The following is a 13140-nucleotide window of genomic DNA, read 5'->3' as shown; positions in this document are numbered from 1 at the left end:
CTGCCCACTCAGCACATTCAGCATATTTTTAAATTCAGCATATTTCATTAACAATGACCAACCGAACTCACAGTCCTTATAATTACCACTTCCCTCTTATCTCTGAAGCACTAATGACACTGTACAGGGCAGTGTATATCCTGCTATCTGTATCCCATCCCAATCACTCTAGGTGAGACTCATAGGAATCGGGTTACCACAGCATGCAGAGGGGGATTTTTACCCCCCCTTCCACCAGTGTGCTAGTTATCTATCATTGAGCAGCTTAAAACACAAATGTGTGTTCTCAGAGTTTCTGTTGGTCAGGAATCGGGAGCAGCTTAGCTCGGGGTTTGGTTCCCGGTCTCTCACAAAGCTGCAGTCATGGCGTTGGCCAGAGCTGCTGTCATCCCCAGGCTGACTCAGAAAGAACCTGCTTCCACTTTCGCTCACACGGTGTCCACAGGCCTCAGGGCAACCTCCGGGCTGCTCAGGCCCTCCCCCAGAGCTGCTTCAGGGTGTGGCAACTGGCTCCTCCCAGCGTGAGGGGTCCAAGAGAGAAGCCCCCAAAATGGAAGCCATGGTGTGTGTGTCTTTTAATAAAAAAGACTTCTGATCTTAGAAGTGATAGCCTATCATTTATGCTGTTAAAATGGAGTCAAGAAGTCCAGCCCATGCTTAAAGAGAGGGGATTACACAAGAGCATGAACACCAGGAGGCCGGGATCCCTGGGGGTTCATCTTGGACCTGTGATGGTGTCCTTTTGCCGCCTTGCAGGCAAGTGATCCAATTCCAGAATCCCATCTTTAGGATCTGCTTCTTAGGGCTACTTCTGGTACCCACTGTCTTAGTTTGGGCTCCTTTGGAAGCAGGTCTGGACAAAAATTAGACTTCTAGTAGTTCCATTAACAAGGTGAATTGGACCCCAATAGGGAAGTTGGGAAAGTGATACAAGGAAGGGAAGGCTACCAATAAAGAGCGCATTTTTATTGTGATAAATGTATATAACTAATTTACCACTTTGACCATTTTTAACACTTTTGACAGTTCGGAGGTATTGAGTACATTCACATTGTTGTGAAACCATCACCACCACGCATGTCGAGAACATTTTTTTCCTTTCCAAACTGAGATTTTTTTACTCACTGAACACTAATTCCCCATTTTTGCCTCCCCTTAGCCCCAGGTAACCACCCATCTACTTTCTGTCTCTATGAATTTGACTACTCTAGGTGCCTCATATAAATGGAATCATATAGTATAATCGTCTTTTTTGTGTCTAGCTTATTTCACTTAGAATAATGTCTTAAGGGTTCATGTTGTAGCATGTGTCAGACTTTCCTTCCTTTTTGTAGTTGAATACTATTTTATTTTATGTACAGACAATATTTATCCACTCATCCATCGATGAACACTTGGGCTGCTTCCACTTTTTGTCTATCATGACTACTGCTGCTGTGAACATGGGTGCTAGAGTGTATTTTAAAACTATGAATATAATAGCTACCAGGCAGGGTGAAGTGGCTCACACCTGTAATCTCAGAACTCTGGGAGGCCAGGGTGGGAGGATTTCTTGAGCTCAGGAGTTTGAGATCAGCCTGAACAAGAACAAGACCCCGTCTCTACTAAAAATAGAAACATTAGCTGGCGTCATGACCTCTACCTGTAGTTCCAGCTACTTGTGAGGCTGAGGCAAGAGGATCCCTTGAACCGAGGAGTTTGAGATTGCAGTGACCTATGATGACGCCACTGCACTGTACTCAGGAAGACAGAGCGAGACTCTGTCCCCCTCCACCAAAAAAAAAAAAAAAAAAAAAACCCTAGCTACCAGAGTGAGCAACCGGAGTTTAATCCCATGGGGAAACGCAATGGGATTGTTGATTTTATTTTTATTTTTATTTTTGTAAATTTCAAAATATTAAGGGAGCTGAGAAAATCTCTGTAAATCTCTGTATGTGGACTAAGAGAGCCTTGACCAAGACTGAAAGATCTTGATGAAGAATGGAGACAAAGAAATATATTTCCAATGAAAGGCAACACTAGTGGGCAGGCTTTAGCTAGAAAAAAAAGAAAGGACAAGAAAATGCTTTTTCTGTGTCGAATGGGATGATCATATGATTTTCTTTCTTTATTTAGCCTATGGATATGGTAGATTATATAATTTGCAAATGTTGAACTAGCCCTGCATACCTGGGAAAAAAATCACACTTCTTGTATAATTCCTTTAGTATATTGCTGGATTCATTTGGGTAATGTTTTGTTAAAGATTTTTCCTCCTACATTCATGAGAGTTATTAATGTTAGTGTTCTTTTTTGCACCCTTTGTCTGGTTTTGGTGTCACAGTAATTAACATTAATTTTATAAAGTGAACTAGGAAGTGTTTCCTCATTTTCTGTTTTCTTTGAGAGAGAGAATTAATGCCAATTTTTAAAATGTTTGATGGCATCTCAGAACTAAGGGACTAAAAGGTAGTTCATAATCATTCATGCAAGTAACAATATTGAAATCATAATGAGAATAACTTTATTTGGAACTTTTTCTTATCTTCTTTATATTACTATTCAAATTACTTCTTATAAATTACAGGCTTATAGATAATGTTAGTCTTTTCAAGTCTTGACTGTGTCATTCTGCCATATATGTTAACTGAACCAGAAACTAGGCTGGCTGAATTGTTTAGTCTCACAGAGATTTATCTTATTTTATTTTTCAGTATAGTTTGCCAATTTCACTTTGAGGAAACATGGATTGACAGATCGACAAAGTTGATTAACAAGATTTTTGCTTCACTGTTTATTTCTTTCATAATTAACCAGAGGCTCCAAATTGCTGATACTGTATTTTATTTAATTTTTAAGTTTACTGGAGTTAATAAGTATGTGAGATTCTTTTAAGAGCTTCATTTTTTTTTTTTTTTTGAGACAGAGTCTCACTCTGTTGCCCAGGCTAGAGTGAGTGCCGTGGCGTCAGCCTAGCTCACAGCAACCTCAAACTCCTGAGCTCAAGCGATCCTCCTGTCTCAGCCTCCCGAGTAGCTGGGACTACAGGCATGCGCCACCATGCCCGGCTAATTTTTTCTATATATATTTTTAGCTGTCCATATAATTTCTTTCTATTTTTAGTAGAGGTGGGGTCTCGCTCTTGCTCAGGCTGGACTCGAACTCCTGAGCTCAAACGATCCGCCCACCTCGGCCTCCCAGAGTGCTAGGATTACAGGCGTGAGCCACCGCGCCCGGCCAAGAGCTTCATTTTGTACATTGTGAATGTAATCTCTCATGGGAAATAAAAGAATTCAATAAAAAAAAAAAATGTTTGATGGCATCTCAAGTGAAAACATTTAGGTCTACAGATTTCATTTTTGAGGTATTTCAAATTATGAATTCAATTACCTTAATAGTTATAGAGCTATACAGATGATTTATTTCATATTTGGTGAGTTGTGGTTTGTGGCTTTTGAGAAATTGTTCTATTTTGTCTAAGTTGTCAAATTTATGTGTGTAGAGTTGTTAATACCGTTATTTCCTTATTATCCTTTGATATCCTCAGTGATATTCTTGTTTTGGTCAGGTTATTAGTAATTTGTTTCTTCTATTTTTCTTTGTCAGTTTATTAATTTTATTGATCCTTTCAAAGAATCTATCCTTTGTTTCATTGATTTTCTCTGTTGTTTTTCTCTTTTCCATTTCATTAATTTCTGCTCTCATTTTTCTTATTTCTTTCCTTCTGTTTGTTTTGGAGTTTTTTCCTCTTCTGTTTCTGTGACCATGAAATAGGAGCTCAAGCAGATTATTGATCTGCAACTTTAATAATTTTTCTCACTATATCTTTTGAGTTATTGCTTTGCTGGTTGCTCTAGGGCTCATCACATACATCTTATAAGAATCAGTTTCAGATTTATACTAAGTTAATTTCAGTGAGATATAGAAATGTTGCCATTGTATAGCTCTGTTTCTTTCCCCCATTTTTTCATGTTATTTTTATACATAGTATATCTATAAATGTTACAAAACCCAAAACACACTGTTATAAATATTACTTTGTATGACTTTATGTCTTTTAAAGAAGGCGAGGGAAGGTAGGAGAGCAAGTATGTATTTATAGCCATTCTTCCTGTATTTTCTAATTGAGAATGGCTACGTGAGGATCATCATGGTATTCCACTTCAAATGTCAGCTTCTTTCTTCTCTTCCTCATGTCCAGTGGTGTTGCACCCCCACTTTTAATAGCTGTCAGAGTGTTCTCTGTCAGGGAGAATAATATACTTTATACATTGAGTATTGGTTTCCCTAGATGTGTGAAGTATTCTGTCTAAATCCACTGTTGTGATGCATTTGTATCAGGGAATTTTGCTCATCAATTTATGTTCTTATTCATTTAAATGAAATTTTTTTTTAATGAGAAACTTACCATGTTTTAGGCATTGCACTTGATACTGGGGTTATAATGGAGTATGTGATATTCAAGAATTCATCAGAATCACAACACAGTATTTGACATGTTATGATGAAGGAAGTAGAGAGTAAATGGGAACAGAGAGAAAGTATATATAACCTACGTTTCTGGAAGCTTGGAGGCCTTGCTAAAGTGTCCCGTGGATAATGTCTGGGAGTTAAGGAGACATGGAGTTTTGTGGGGGTGGGGTATGGGCATGGATTGGTCCCAGAACCAAAAACTACAGGTGCAAAGGCTTGGAGACAAGGGAGCCTGAGACTATTCTTTGAGGGGCAGGGTTTGGGGGAAGCATTGAAAGAAGCTCGGTGTGATTGAGGCATTGAATGCAAGGGGTGAAATGACAAAATGTGAGAGTAACAGGGAAGGCTGGTGTAGAGAAAGGGGCAGTGAGAATCCGGGAGAATCTGCTTCTTGGTAACAGGCTATGTGATCCTGGAAAGTGTTTGTGCTTCTTTGGGTCTTGATTTTCCTCCCCATAAATGAAGGTGATAGTCGAGTGACCTCAGCACTTCCCTCAGCTTATGCTCTGTGAAAGCCAGTTCAGGAGGTCCCTCTGCACCAGTGGCTTCTGTTAGTGGGGTTGGGGTGTGTGAATACTATTCTAGCCCAAGAGCCTTTGCATAAGCTTCAGAGCCTCGGGCTGTGTTTTTCCCCTCAGGGAAGTTTATCCCAGATCCTCTGTACCGCGGTTTGTTCTGTTACCACACACACTGCTAATGTTACAAAGGGGAATTTTAATGTTTTGCATTTGATGGCAAAGTGCAACATTTCCAAATCTTAAATAATCATCAAGCCAATTCCAACAAAGTAATTTTAAAGTGAAGTAACATTTCCTAATAGTCCATTTCAGCAACATAAATTGCATAAGGTCTTTGTGAATAAGTAGATGAAAACTGCCTTCATCCAGGGTTAAGGTCTGGAATTAGGTTTCAAGTTAGGGAAGGTAATTGTTTAAAAATTATTATCTGGGGCTTGTTTGTTGTAGTTACTTATTAGTTATAGTTAACGTGAAGGGCAGAGATGGCAACTCTTCTGCTCTTTTAATATGCTTGTCTTTACTGTTTTTTTTTCCTAGTCAGTAGACATGAACCTTGGAGCCCTTGGACTTTTTGCCAATCTGATTAAGTCCAATGCTGACTTATTTTCTTTATTCCTTTCTGATTTTTTCAGGTGTAAGACATTTATATCTATGCCTTCGTGGTCTGTTTTCTCAGGTTTTTGGTTAAAAAACCTGTCCTGGCCAGCTCATGTCCCTCCACCTTGAGTTTTGACCATAGGAAATTTCTGACTAATCATGTGTTCTGGTTGTTGGAATCCAACCCCTGTTTAGTTCTCTGAACAAAATAACTTGTTAGCTTTACTCTCCATGACTAAAATAATCTTACTGTGGACCCCTTTTTGTTTTCCAAATTATTTTAGGCTGATCCTCTATCTTTTGTACTCTGAATAAACTTTGGGTTTTTTTTTGTTTGTTTTTGTTTTTCCTGTTTCAATGAACTAGTTCAAGGCTATATTGTACTTGTTATAAACCATTTTGAATTTTATTACTAACCCATTTAGTTAATGCAGGAAAGGATATTACCTCTGTGTATCTAACATAAATAAAGTGAAAAGGCAATAAAATCCCATAAATGCTACTACTAAGAACTTTTAACACATTAACTGCCATCTGAGTTGTATTTAACTCAAGCTAGTTTTGCGCCAGGGGCCTTGAGAAGAAAAATCCTGCAGTTCGTTATTGAAAAATCTCACTTGTTGATGTTCTTATTGTTACAATTAATATTGACAATTTAATTCTGAAAACGTGGATTGGATTGCATATAACTCACACACAGAAAACAAAAAATAACAAATTTTTCATTAAATTAGAAAGGATCATTTTGTTTTTGAAGTTTTTATTCTATTTGTGTAATAAAACACTGTGGCCCCAAGGAGAAATTTTTTTTCTAGTGTGGCAGTCAATGTGTTAATGACATTATGCAGAAAGTGTTCTGGCTAAGATCAATGGTAAAAGCTATTTTCAAATGTGATTCTATCAGGAAGTGTTATTTCCCACCTAGTATTACCTAACTCCAGTGAGAATGGCCTTTATCAAAAAGTTCCAAAACAACAAATGCTGGTGAGGACGTGGAGAGATAAGAACACTCTTACATTGCCGGTGGGACTACAAATTAGTACAACCTCTGTGGAAAAGAGTTTTGACATACTACAAAGAGCTAAAAATAGAAATACTGTTGGATCCAGCAATAGCACTGCTAGGCAACTACCCAAAGGAACAAAAGACATTCTGTAATAAAGACATCTGCACTCTAATGTTTATGGCAGCACAATTCACTATTGCAAAGATGTAGAAACAACCCAAGTGCCGATCAATACATGAATAGATTAATAAAATATGGTATATGTATACCATGGAATATTACTCAATGACAAAAAACAATGGTGATCTAGCACCTCTTATATTATCCTGGATAGAGTTTGAGGCCATCCTCCAAAGTGAGGTACCAGAAGAATGGAAGGATAAGCACCACATGTACTCGCCATCAAGTTGGCACTAACTGATCACCACTAAGGTGCTCACATGGTAGTAATATTCATTGGGGGTTGGGGGGGTGGGGGTGGGCAAACTCACAACTAATGGATGTGGTGAGCATTGTATGGGGGAAGAGCATGCCTCTAATCCTGGCTTGAGTGAAGCAAAGTCATAACTGGTAACCAAAATATTTGTACTCCCATAATATCCTGAAATAAAAAAAAATAAATAAAATGGTTTATCTTTTGCCAATTATCATAAAAGAGAAAAATGATGCCACACAGAAGAGAAACATAGTGTTCAGAAGAGAGAGAGAGTGAGAAATAATTTATCCCTGGTTAATAGGTAAAGCAGACAGCCAAGTTCCACAGTATGCATTGGATAGCTGTTAACTTTTCTGCAGGTAACAGTTGAAAATTGGTTAGTCCATACAATGCTCCACTTTGAGCCAGTGCCAACTGAAAGCCTGAAAACTTGCTATGATTAATAATAAAGGTTAGGAAGCAAGATGTAACATCCCAGTGCAGACTGTACTGGTCATGATACTAAAAGATTTGGTTCAGTTCCTAAAACCAGGAAGAAGAATCCTGGCTGGGATAGAGCATTCTTTTAGCCATAATGTTGAAAGGTGTGGTGACAGTTTTTCTTTGGTGGGGCTGAATTCTAAGATGTGGTAACTCCAGAGAATAAAAGGAAATGCTTTCCCTCTGCAGAGAGAGGCTGTTTCTGGAGCATTTACTGTAGAGGTTGGTTTTTAAGTTGCAGAGCTATGGAGAGGATATTGATTATGTTTGGATCTCATCATTAGCTAGACTTCATGGGGCCCAGAGTGATAGGCTGGGTAAGGTCAGGGAAGAAAGTTAATTAACACAGTCATCACAGATGTATGAAGACCTGGCCAGAGGTCTCTATATTGGTCCTTCCAAATTTTTATAACACAGAAGCTGTAACAGGGAATGGCCTGAAAAAAAAAAAAAAAAAAAAAAAGATTTTCTGTCTCTTTAAAACTTTCCCCACTCTTTTTGGGAACTGCAGCCTGGCCTGCATCCCTGAGGCAGGTTAAATCTTTTGTTAAAACACCCAGGTAGCCCAGCCCCTGCAGGTGGAGTTCACAGGCTTTACCTTTGGCAGAGATGGGAGGATTAGAATAATCACAGTAATTGCCTGAAGCTGAAAACCCTCCCTTTAAAAGCTCTGCATTTCTGCCTATGTTCGGGAAATTTGGGATTTTGAGATAAGAAGGTCTACCATTTTTCCTCCTTTGCAGAGTAAACTCTGTTTCCTTCTTCCCCAAACAACTTGTTCTCGTTTTTTCTGATTCGGTCTTGTGGACAAGTGGCCGAATTTTTGGTAACAAAACCACTCTCCTTTGGCCTCTTGCAGAGGTTAGATGGCATTAAAAATCTCTTGTAAGTTTACATAAGGCACATCTTTCCTTCATCAGCCCTAAACATTTCCAAAGCTAGTGATCTCAGAGTCAGGACAAGTTCTGCTCTCTTGTCTGACCTTTACCTTCACGTGCTTATCATCATTTCCCACAGAACTTCCACTGGAATTTTTCTAGCTAAAGAGGAGGTGGAGTATCTCTCTCCTATTTGCATTATGTTCTTGGAGATGTGGACCACGCCTCTTTGCTTTTGTCCCTCCTGCTGTGCCCAGTTTCAGACGGTGGTGGCCACTCCCTAATTGCTTGCTAATTGAATACACTGGTGATGGCTTCATGAATGCCCTGACTATGCACTTTCCTAAACCTCTTTACGCACCTAGCTCCAAGCTGTGGGGTTCCCATAGTACCTTGATCTGTGTGATTGCTCTTGTTCACTCTGATCGCTTCAGGCATGCTAAGAATAGCAGTGTCGAGATCCTTTTCGATATGCCTGGGGAAGAGCATGTGATTGTTCTCTACTGATTCTTTGAACTGTCACTATCACTCTGGCAACAATATTTAACCTCTACATTCTAGTTGATTAGAACATTCATTTGGCGAACATTCAGTGCATTCCAACTCTGGGATAGGCACTATGCAAAGCATCTGGGGAACAGAAATCTATATGAGAAGTAGTCCCTACCTCTAAAGAGCTTCCAATCTATTTAGAAATACACTGGTTCTCCCTCAACCTGCATTTGGCTGTGTGTACAGACTTGGCTCAGCCACTGTCCCGCTGGATTGGCAGAGATGCCAGCAGACAGAGGTGATAGTGATGTGATTCTTGGAATCTCTGGATACACCTGATATTATGATATGTCCTTAGTTAGAAGAATCTAGGGGCAAACACATGATATGTGATTAGTTAGAACAACCTAGAGCAAATCAATTTATTTTCCTGGTAAACATGTTAATGCATTTTAAGTTTCTCCTCTGTGCAGGAGGAGCGCTTTGCATGCTGTGGGGGAAGGGTCTTGCTGCGCCCTTTCCTGCGTGGTATCGTTGAGATCACTCCTTTGCCAATACTCTCCACGATACCAGATACTGCATGGCCTGGGATGAAAGGAAAGTTCACTGGGAGCTTTTTGGGACATGATCATCAGAGGCACAGATCCCTAAAGATATCATCTGCATGAGAATTAAGTTGGTTTGGGATTTTTTTCATGTACTGTAGTCCATTTTATCTGAGACTGATTTTTTTTATATGAATTATTTCATTTGCTCTCTATAATAACGTTCAAAGGAACACAGGGCAGGTCTGATTATCCCCAACTTAGAGATGAGGAAAAGGAGATTCAAAGACTTAGAATGACGTGCCCAAAGTAGCTTGCTTGGCTCATGGTCAGAACTGATGAAAAATTCAGGCTTTTGAAATCTACTCTGTATATCTTGTGTTGTCAAAGAGTTTTGAAATATGAGGAACAGTCTCATACAATAAAGGGTTTTTTGACCAGATATCAATAGAAGCACCATTCAGGAACACAGAATTTTAGACCCAATATTGTGGAATGTTTGTCCAATGCTCTGGGAAAATTGATTTTCAATTTTTTTTTTCTTTTACAAAATCACCAGTTTGGTGAAAAACAATTTTCAAAATTTTACACTTGTACATTGAAAACATTCTTCAGGTTAATAATGTAAAATGATTTCAGTTAAGTAACCATTGAAAAATTTAACTGACATTGAGCAGTTTGAAAACATCTTAGTTAATGGTCTCAGGTTTTTTTTGTTTGTGAGAAGGTCCAATCCAACCGCACTGGATCATAAAAACGAAACGTTCATATACTATAGCCCATATATTATTGCTCTGTCTGGGATACGTCCAGAAAAGCATATTGACTAGCTTTCCAGTGTCTGTAGTGGGAGAGGCATTTTATAGCTGGAACACTGGAAAGGACAGATATGATACGTGATTGTAGCAAACAGGTGAGAAGATACACTCATGAGAAATGCTGTAGTTTTGGCTCCCACAGTGTTAAAATGACTTCAGGATGCTTTCAAAGGATAGAAGTATTAACTCAGGCATATCGCAGGCTGGTTTCTCCTTACTAGTTTTGTGCTGCCTGTCAAATAAGAATGTGCACTTTTGTACGGGAAGGAATCGTCCGTCCCGAGGGAGAGATCCAGTCCTTAACCCTGATTTTAGACAGAGTTCCAGGTGAGATTGCTCAGGTCCCTGCTGCTGCAACCTTCACCTTGGTGGGTTATTCTTATTTATTGTTCTAGGGTGTAGCCTTTGTAGTTAAGAAGTATACCAGTGTCAGAACGGAGAATAGAGGCCAATTAACTCGTAAACGTTTCGGTGGATGGTGCCTCAGCAGGCAATAAGCACTAACTAAAATGCTGTTTGGATGAATAATAAATGTTAGCATATAGCTTCCGAAGAGCAGTCAGTTAAAACAGTTAAAACTCCTTCCTTTGGGCACATTCTTATCACTTTTTATTTTGTTCTTCACCTTCTCTCCACTGTGAAATAAAATCCTTACCACAGCACCCGGTGTGGAGTTGGTAACTTACTGAGTGTTAGTTCCCCTGTTTTCCTGCTCGGTATTTCATTCCCCATCACCTTTTCCACCCCTCTTTCCTTCATCTTTTCTGCTTCTAGCACCTTCCCAATCTTTTTCTGTTTCTCTTACAACCTCCCTCTAAACCTTCTCCCAATTTGATTAGATTCGATATGGACTAGAAACATGTAGCTTTTTGTATTTGTTGTATTCATTGGACCACGTGTTGAATTTCCTGGACTTAATTTGAAAAAGATAGATGAATTTAATGTGGAAGGAGATTCTAATCAATAATATCCCTAATCTTGAATATTTTAGTGATTTCATAAAATTTGAGGTGCATTGATTATTGAGAGTGGCAAGGGGCCTTTGATAGGTGTATGTTTCTCCATCTTTGGTCTAAGCTCTGTTCAATAATTGTTAACTCTTTTAAATCACAGAGTACTTGTTCATTCCTGGAAACTGAAATTTACCACATGGTACATTTCAGATGAATTTTCTGAGTCTCTTAAAGTGTGTGATCAGAAAACAATAGAGTAGGATAATTAGTTTGTTGGTCACTAAATATACATTTATTGAATATCAACTTCACATCATAGAAATATGGGAAAATGTATTCCATATCCCCTCAAAAAAGAGAAAAGCTTAACTTATAAAACCTTCTAGGTCACACTGTGAAATATTTAGGCCTATGAGATTATATAATTTAAGGAAGAATCTCAATAATTAAAAAAATAATTATCATAGGTGAGTGAGTTACCAATATTTTATAGTTATTAAGAATACTCATTCATTAACTCCATTCATTTATCTTAGTTTTATTTTATTTTATTTTTTAGTCAAAACTCAAATTTATTTCCCCAATCCTCAACAGAACAAAAGTTCCTCACATAATACTTAAAAAGTTAATTTTGGGGACAAGAGATGAGAGAACTATTTTAATAGTATCAAAGTCAAACTTGTGTAATTGTTATTTCAACAGAGGCAGAAAAAAACACTCAGAAAGGAATTCCGTCCATCAAGTTAAGCAAGATACGAATTAGAGAGTGGGAACCCTTCTCTCTCTGGAAAATTTAATTACCAAAACCCAGTCCTGGTTCTGATCTCTCTTTTTTTTAATTTTTAAATTTTTTTTTTTAAATTTCATCATATTATGGGGGTACAAAAGTTTAGGTTACGTATATTGCCTCCCCCCCATTCAGAGCTTCAAGCTAAACTTTTGTACCCCCATGATATGGTGAAAGAAAAAAAAAAAGAAAAATAATTGTAGAAATTCTGACTTAAATTGTTATTGTTATGTGATCAACTTCCCCCACAACAAATGTATTGGAAACAGCTGCAAGGCTTTTGGAAGCTAAGTAAAACATATTTTATGCATTGAATGCACATAGTCTCTGTGTGTGTGTTTGTGTGTTTATATATATATATCTATCTATCTATCTATCTATCTCATAAGTATGTGTCTCCATAAAATTTAAGCATAATATTTTTAATCCTAATAAATTGTGAAAATTGTATTAGTGTTCATTTCTTAAAATGAATATGCTTACTTGTGTTAGGATGAGAATGCTGCTATATATATAAGCTCTGTGGAAATTTTATTAACATTGCCAATATATGTGTAATAAGAATTTTCAAACTTATACAATTTAGCTTGCTTCATTATGAGATTTCTAATGAAGCTCTGTGGAAATTTTATTAACAGTGCCAATATATGTGTAATAAGAATTTTCATACTTATACAATTTAGCTTGCTTCATTATGAGATTTCTAATGAAGCTCTGTGGAAATTTTATTAACAGTGCCAATATATGTGTAATAAGAATTTTCATACTTATACAATTTAGCTTGCTTCGTTATGAGATTTCTAATGCTTTAACTTGATGTGCTTTAGTGATCTGATATGAAATTTTAGAGAAATGATACAAAGTCCTCTGATTCCACATCCACTTGTCAGTTTGAACTCTCAGGTGTATAAGACTTCAAATTATAGCCCTTGTAAATTGTGACTCCTTCCTATAAGATAACTTCATGATTAGAGACTTCTCTCATGTTCGATTTATCATGTCAGTCATATCAGCCTCAATAAATCCACATGATGCAGTTAGGAAGGAGGAGGTCTGCGGAAGCAGATACAGAAGAGGATATTGATAAGATGCCATACATTGCACAGATAGTAAGAAATACTGGTTTTCTAATACGTCAAAATTCTGTATGTTTTTCCTAACTTAAATATAAACATTAA

This window comes from Eulemur rufifrons, chromosome 13 (genome assembly GCF_041146395.1).
Source record: "Eulemur rufifrons isolate Redbay chromosome 13, OSU_ERuf_1, whole genome shotgun sequence".
Taxonomy (NCBI): domain Eukaryota; kingdom Metazoa; phylum Chordata; class Mammalia; order Primates; family Lemuridae; genus Eulemur; species Eulemur rufifrons.
Note: the sequence above shows the minus strand (reverse complement) of the source record.